Here is a 7,752-nt window from a genome sequence, read left to right on the forward strand (position 1 = left end):
CTCCTTTTTGTTCTCTTTCTAAATGATTGGAGTTATTTTCTCTTTCTTTTCTCACGGTGTTTGCTTCACACGCTCTACCAAATGGTTGATTAATAATACCACGTCATCTACATAGTATCTCTTGAATCAAATCACTTTGCCATTTGTTATATTGTCAAATGTGCAATATATTTAATTAAAGCAAAAATGTTACCCTGCCATGTTGAATTTATTTCATTTGTTGAGATTACATTGCAGATTTTCCAAATCTGTGTTTGCCTTTCTGCCTTCACTACTACAGTCTTACAGCATTCTTCAGGACCTCCTGCTTTGCCTGAACTCCACAGCTTGCAACAACTACCTATTTTCCTGCCACTATTTTTTTTTCTACACCACCGTTTTGCACCATTTTGCTTCTAGAGCTATCCATTTAAAAAACAAGTGTGATTATATCATTCCATGACTTAGAAACCTTTACTAACTGCCTTTTGCACACTGAGCTCCTCCGTTTGATGCACACTGCCTTTGGAATCTGCCTCAAACTTTGATGAGGTAGATCGTCTTTTCTACTGTTGAGTGACCCTCTGGTACTTTTAATAAGAGAAAAGCACCAGTCCGGGTAGAATTCTGGTTTTATGCCTGGCAGGAGCAGAGGTTTAACACACTTAAATGTCAGTTGTGGTATTACTCCTCCAGAATAGTCTATAAATAAAGGCAGATTCAAATAGAAAGTCCAAAACCAAGCAGTTCAGCATAAAAGCCCCAAATGTGAGGGAGGACTATCCAATGACAGTGTAAAGTCTTAAATGGTTCAATAGCCACCGTAACCAAGGGCAAAGGAGTCTAAAAGATAAATCCGTGGGTGCAAATCAGAAGGTATTACCATATTAAGCCTGCAAGCAACTATGTTCATTAATTTATATTTACTCAGAGGGACAGTAAGTTGATGGAGGGGCCTGGATGATTAAAAGATCAATGGTGAGTATAGAATTACCTCTTGCATTTGTATTAGTCAACATGTACTGCTTTAACAAGCAATTCCATAATCTTAGTAACTTACAACAGAAATTAAAACTTTAATTTCTTGCTTTCGGGTTTGCAAGTTAGCTCTGCTTTCTCCACATGTCTTTTCATTCTAGCATCCAGGCTGAAGGAGCAGCCACTATCTGGGATATGCCATTCTTCTAGCAGAAGACAGAAGCAAGAAGCCCAACCACACCATGAAGCACAGTTAAAGCTTCCTCCCAGAGGGTATAAGTCACATTCATTGGCCAAAGCCAAGTCACATGGCTAAGACTGACAAGGGCTAGGATAGTACTACCTAAAGCAAGGCATGGTAAGGGTGGGGGTGATACATACTCCTAAGAGAGAAGAGACTGGATAATGGGGAACAATAAGAAAATAAACCACAGACCTCAAATACGCTATACGTTATGATTCTTCCCTTCTCCTCATTTGGAATTCATCATTTTAGGAAGATAGTATGTATGCTCAGCCTTGTCTTGGGGCAATGTGAATATCTGGTATCTTAAGGGTTAAGGTTATACATGACACCAGGTCATCAGCTATAAGAGAATGAATCACAACTTTGAAGTAATATGTAGTTATTTTTTATAATTATTTTTGTACATAACTTTACTCAGGTTACTGGAGCACAACCTAAACTTTTTAGACGTTTATATACCACATATAAGGCATTTTCTTGTACTGCATTCTGGCAACTTCTCTGGTACATATTTCTTCATTTTTTGATACTAAAGTGTCTTCAAATACAATTTGTCATCCTTTTTTCTCTGTATGCAAGGTTAGCAGTGGGTACACTGGGTGACCGTAACACACACTACCAATGTATTGGGCTCATGTAATATTTTAGGAAAATTCCCTGTGCTTCCACGTTAAATGAATGTCATACTTTGTACATTTTTATGCAGTGATCTATAGAAACATCCTTTAGAGATTTTACTTTATCATTAATAATATTATGAACACAGATTTGAGACAATGATATTATACCATACACGAAGTCTCAAAATAAGTACATTACTTTGAGAATCAGGGTGGATCACCAAGTTAGACTTGTAAGAAACTCTAAAGATTCTGAAGAATTTAATAAAGTTTTATGGGCATCTATTGAATAAGTGACTTTCACTTTCAAGTTTAGCCATTCGTATGTAAGAAATTAAAGAGAAATAGCGCTCTCTGAGTTTCTGATTGTATAGTTATGCATGAGACATACCGCCTCAGAGTGGGTTAGAATAAGGCTCTGTAAGTGAGCCCATTTGAGCAAAAAACCCAAAACAGAAAAAAAAAAAAATTAGGAATAACTTCTGAATAAAGAGTATGCACTGAATCATGAAAAATTAAACCTTTATTCTAATTTGCAATTTGGTTCCTATTAGTTTTTTACCTCTTTTTTAGTCCCTATCATTGCTATGCTGATCTTCTTAGGAGTCGTAAAACAGTGATGACATGCTCATGAAATATGAGTAAAACTATCATAATATTTAGTTCCTGTATTGGGAAGATGAAATTTGGAGAATTATTTACTTTTCCATTTATCAAGAAGAATCTCAGGATGGAGGGATTTTTAGTTAATTTAAGTAATCTAGTTTGTGGATTATTCCCCTGGTGCTTAATTTGCTAATTTTCTACAGACTGAATGAAATCTATCTATTGTGTTGTTAATTGGATAGCAATACAAAAGAAGTAAATATTTCATCTATGTGTTTTGCTACAAGATAACTGTGCTAATAAAATTCCATAATAAATCATTGATTGGAATTCTTGGTCGAAATACCAGTCCTGTAGAAAGAGAAAATTTTACTTTGCTTAATTTCTCTTTGATTTTTATGTGTGTCCCATAGTAATTTTGCTACATGTTTTTTGTTGTTTGCTTTCAGGACATATAATAATTTCAAAATCTGTTAACCTCCAAATTTTACACTAGTTAACATTTATTTATGGTGTTTTTGGAAAGAGAAGGCTATCAGTAAATATTAATTAAATATTTAGTAATCAGAATGATAATGAGTTAAATAGAGGACCTATTGATTACATGTCAAATATGGAAGAAAAGACAGTGAAAGACACACTATTTACATAACATCTTTTTACTGGCCCCCTCACATTCCCTTCTAAGTGGCACGTTTACTTGTTTGGTCAGTTAAGAGGTCCCTGGGTGAAAGGTAGAGAGGACAAGAGAGAGATCAGGAGGAAAGAAAATATATGTGTGTGTGTGTGTGTGTGTGTGTGTGTGTGTGTGTGTGTGTGTACACACACACACACACACACACACACACACACACACACACACACAAGGGGTGATGAAGTTGGAGAAGCTTAGCAAAAGAGAGAAAAGTGACTATTTATCCAGCATGTGATGGAGCATGTCAAAGGAATACAAGAGCCAACCTGAAAGGTCTCCCAATGACCAAACCCGGAGCAAGTTGAACAACAAAATAAATATCATGGTTGCACTGGCTTCTTAGGGCTGCCATAACAAATTACCACTAACTGGGTGGCTTAAAACAACAGAAATTTATTCTCTACCAGTTCAGAAGTCCAGAAATCATTGGAAATAAAGGTGTCGGCAAAGCCACGCTCTCTCTGAAGGCTCTAGGGGAGGGTGCTTTCTTGCCACTTCCTAGATTCTGGTGGTTGTCAGCCATCCTTGGCATTTCTACTTGTAAGACACATCAGTCTAATCTCTGCCTCTGTCAAGGCGTTCACGCCTGTGAGCATGCTAATCTCTGTTTCTAAGTTTCCCTCTTCTTGTAAGGAGATCAGTGACATTGGATTTAGGGTCTATCTTAAACCAGCAAGACCTCATTTTAACTTGATTACATTGGCAAAGACCCTATTTCCAAATAAAGTCACATTCACAGAATCAAGTGGACATGAATCTCTGGGAGCTCTATTCAACTCAGTACAATTATATTACATTATAATCCAAAGTATAAAACATGTATATGGATGCATACTGATATAAACAAGTAATAAAATAGATAACTATATGGGGGAGAAGAAACAAATGTTACTCACATAAAAAATTCCAAATACAAATGTAGATCCCCCCCACCAGGAGGTGGAACTTATTTCTCCAACCTCCTCCTCTATCACGACACATGCACCTTCAGTGACTCATATCCAAAGAACAACGGAGTATGGAAATGGAAAACCTAGTAACTTTACAGTGGAAAAGCCAAGCAAACATTGCCTCAACCAAATGGTCAATGTTAACACCACCAAGACATGTCACATGGTGACAAGAACACCCTGACATTTTGTGATGAGGAATGAAATTCATCTATGTGTTATTCTTCTCTAAAACCATAATCCCAGACTAAACATGAGAAAAAGATCAGACAAGCCCATGTGGAGGGATATTCTACAAAATACCTGACAAGTACTCCTCAGAAACATTAAAAAGATGGAAAAAAATGCCACAGATCTTCAGAAAAAACTAAGGAAGGAGACACAATGACAAAATACAAGGTAGTATCCTGGAATCAATCATAGGAGAGAAAAAGAACATTAGCATAAAAACTGGTGAAATTCAAATGAAGTCTTGAGTTTAATTAATAGTAATGTATCAGTGTTGACTTCTTAGTTTTCACAGATGTACCCCATGGCAGTGTAAGATGCGAACATTAAGGAAAATTGCATGAGGAGCATAGGGAAATCTCTATATTACCTTTGCAATATTTCTAAAATCTAAAATCATTTAAAAGTTTAAAAAGTTTATTTAAAAAGCACCTGGTATTTTTTGAAAAGAAAAAAATTACTAACAGTTGTTTGATGTGTGAGACTCTGAGGAACATGCTAGGCGAAGAGTGGTCTAATGAAGTTTTACATTATGCAATGTGCTGTGCCTTCATTGCCTTCTTAAGAGATGATGGAAATCAATTTATTTCTAAACTATTTTCCTCTGATTTGTGTTCTTTTTGGTGTGATTCTGTATTGAGATTGACCTTAAAGTGGGAAGCATAAGTTCAGTTTTATTTAGGTTATATATGAAATTTGAAAACAACTTATACCTTCATTGTGTAGTTATAAAGCTTTAAGAAATAGAAGCTCTCTTGTAGAGAAGTTTAAAGCAAACTTGTAATACCTGAAAAATTCTTAACACCACGGAATTTACCTCTGCTCTTTCTGTGATTAACAATATTATGGAATTCTATCTTTCATTTTAAGTGCTAATCTCTTCAAATGAAGAATTATTCCTGGCTTCTCTGTATATTTCTCCAGAACTCTATGTAATGCTTTACTAGAAATAGATATTGACTGTCAATACAGATACAGATACTGACTTTACTAGAAATATACAGATATTGACTGTTGGACTTGTGACCATGACTCCCAAAACTCTTAAAGTGTGTAGTCCTGATGAATTGCTTATTTTAATATTAATTAAAATTTCTATTTTTCAGTCATCTGATAGCTTTGAGTAATATTTAATATTTCTGATTTTTAGGTATCCTAAATTGTCAGGTTGTGTGAACTCTCCGAGACCAAATTATTGTATAGAGAAATCCAGTTAGTATTAATAGCCAACTTCTCATAAAAATGTTTGAGGTAAAGCTAGGTTTTTTAAAAATAAAATGTGCCCTTAGTTCTTGAATTAAATTCCATTTGAAAAATCTTCAGAATGATTGAAAACTAAAACCTTCCTTTTCAATCTATTTTGCCTAGCCTTGTTTAAATTTACCTATTGTTGAATTTTAAACCTCTCTGGGTAAACATATTTGCATGTACGTTAGAGATACTCATTTTACCTAAAATACTTAGCTATTGAAATGATTTTCCAAAATACACTAAATGGCAAACTGGGAAGCAAGTTTGGTTTTAGGAACAGAAGAGAAAAATATGTGAGAGCTGTTATTATTAATACTAGTAGAGAGAAAAGTTGATTATCAATATATTCACGGCTGAAATTTCAAAGTGTGTTTTAATTACAACTCTAATGAAAAGGCATTATTAGGTATATGCTTAATTTAAACTAGATATTTGCACAGATAGATTGGATAGAAAATGTTTAAATAGTTGTATTTATGCACCACTTTTTATACTGTTTTGAGACAGTACTATTTCTCTTCAAGATAGAAGATGTAGACCCTCTATAATGAATGATATGTATAATTTGTAAGATATTTTGGACAGATAGATCAGTAATAGAAATAATAATTACCTTCAGGAAATTTTAGTCTTGAGTAATTTAAATTATCATTACACTTTTGTCATTTACCATTTACAATTTTAGTCTACAAAGCTAAGATCCATGAATGAAACATCAAACCAAATCTGTATTCACTGCTCATAATGAATGGTGATGAGATAAAAGATAATCACAGGAGGGAGGGATGAAAGAATAAGGTGGTTTCCCATACACACAGATCTCTGTGAAGGCTAAGACAACCACTGATAGATCCTGGACAAAGGGGATATGACTATCGAGAGAGTGGGAGAAGCAGAAGTGAATAGAAACGAATATATGCCCATCAAGAAACAAAGGGGTACTGAAGGTTTTTTTTTTTTTTTTTAAAGCAGAAAAAAAGCAGACAGCAAATTGAACTAAGGGCCATTAAACAGGAATCACTGTCTTGAGCAATCAGTTTAAAATAACATTGGTACAATTTTATTTAACCTTTAGTTAAAAGTAATTTCTTACCACAGAACCACTTTTTGCTGGTCCCATGGGTTAGCTCCTCAGACAGATTTAATGGAATTTCTGTGTGAAATGTATATACAATCTGTAGACTAATTTCTAAGACTAGATTTCCGTGAGGATTAAATGTTCGGTGTCCATCAATAACATTTTGTAGCCATTTTGAAAAGAAAGACCCCACACATTTGATATTTCTGGTTTCTTCTTTTTTTAAACCATCTTGGATCCCTTAAAATAATCAATTCCTATGGGTAGATTATGATAGTTTTCAAATCTTCACTGAATCATTTATCAATAAACTCCTAGTTGTTAGTAGAGTTCAAAAATGTATAGAATTTAGCTAATTCCTATTAATTACTATAACTTCAATTGACTTTAAAAATGTGATAACTGAAAACTCATATCTGTCTGTATTTTCTTTCTCTCAAAGTCTCCTTGAATTAATAGAATTGATAAATTAAAATGAATGACACCGTGACACTCTGGAAAACAAGAAATGTATCATCAATGAATCAAAATTTTATAAAAATTCTGGGAGGACAGAAAACAAATGATATGTGATTGGTAGGGAAATGAAAGATTAAATTTAATAAAAGTCACCAGAGATCTTCAAGGTGAATCAACAAATACGGGTAAGCCAGGGGGCAATCCTCGGTCATTATTTAGGAGTCTACTTTCCAAACAACTGGGAAAGTTGAGCTCTTCCCCCAACACAGATGTAAATAGAGCTATGGTTTGGCAGCAAATGCTTATTCTCTGTGGCTGAAGCCAAGAGTTATTCTCAAAATCAGGTGAACATATGGATGATGTTCCTAAGAAAGTTATCTTCTGAAGATGCTGGGGTCTAAGACAGAAGTAGAACAGACCTCAGCCTAACTCTAGGTTGCACACAGACACAGGAAATATAGGTGTAAGATGACAGGCAGAAGAGCACTTCCTTTTGGTAGTGTAATGTACCAGGCCTGAAGGAGGTTCCTGTTCTGAAACCTGCTTTTTTCCAAGGGGTACTTCTAAGAGACTGGTTGTCAAAATATCCCCCTGACTTCCCAACTTATATAGAACCTTCAGTCAGCCTTATCACTCAGCTTAGAGGCCTCATGGGGAAAGAG

The sequence above is a fragment of the Lipotes vexillifer genome, unplaced genomic scaffold, assembly GCF_000442215.2.
Source record: "Lipotes vexillifer unplaced genomic scaffold, Lipotes_vexillifer_v1.1 scaffold1111, whole genome shotgun sequence".
Classification (NCBI taxonomy): Eukaryota; Metazoa; Chordata; class Mammalia; order Artiodactyla; family Lipotidae; genus Lipotes; species Lipotes vexillifer.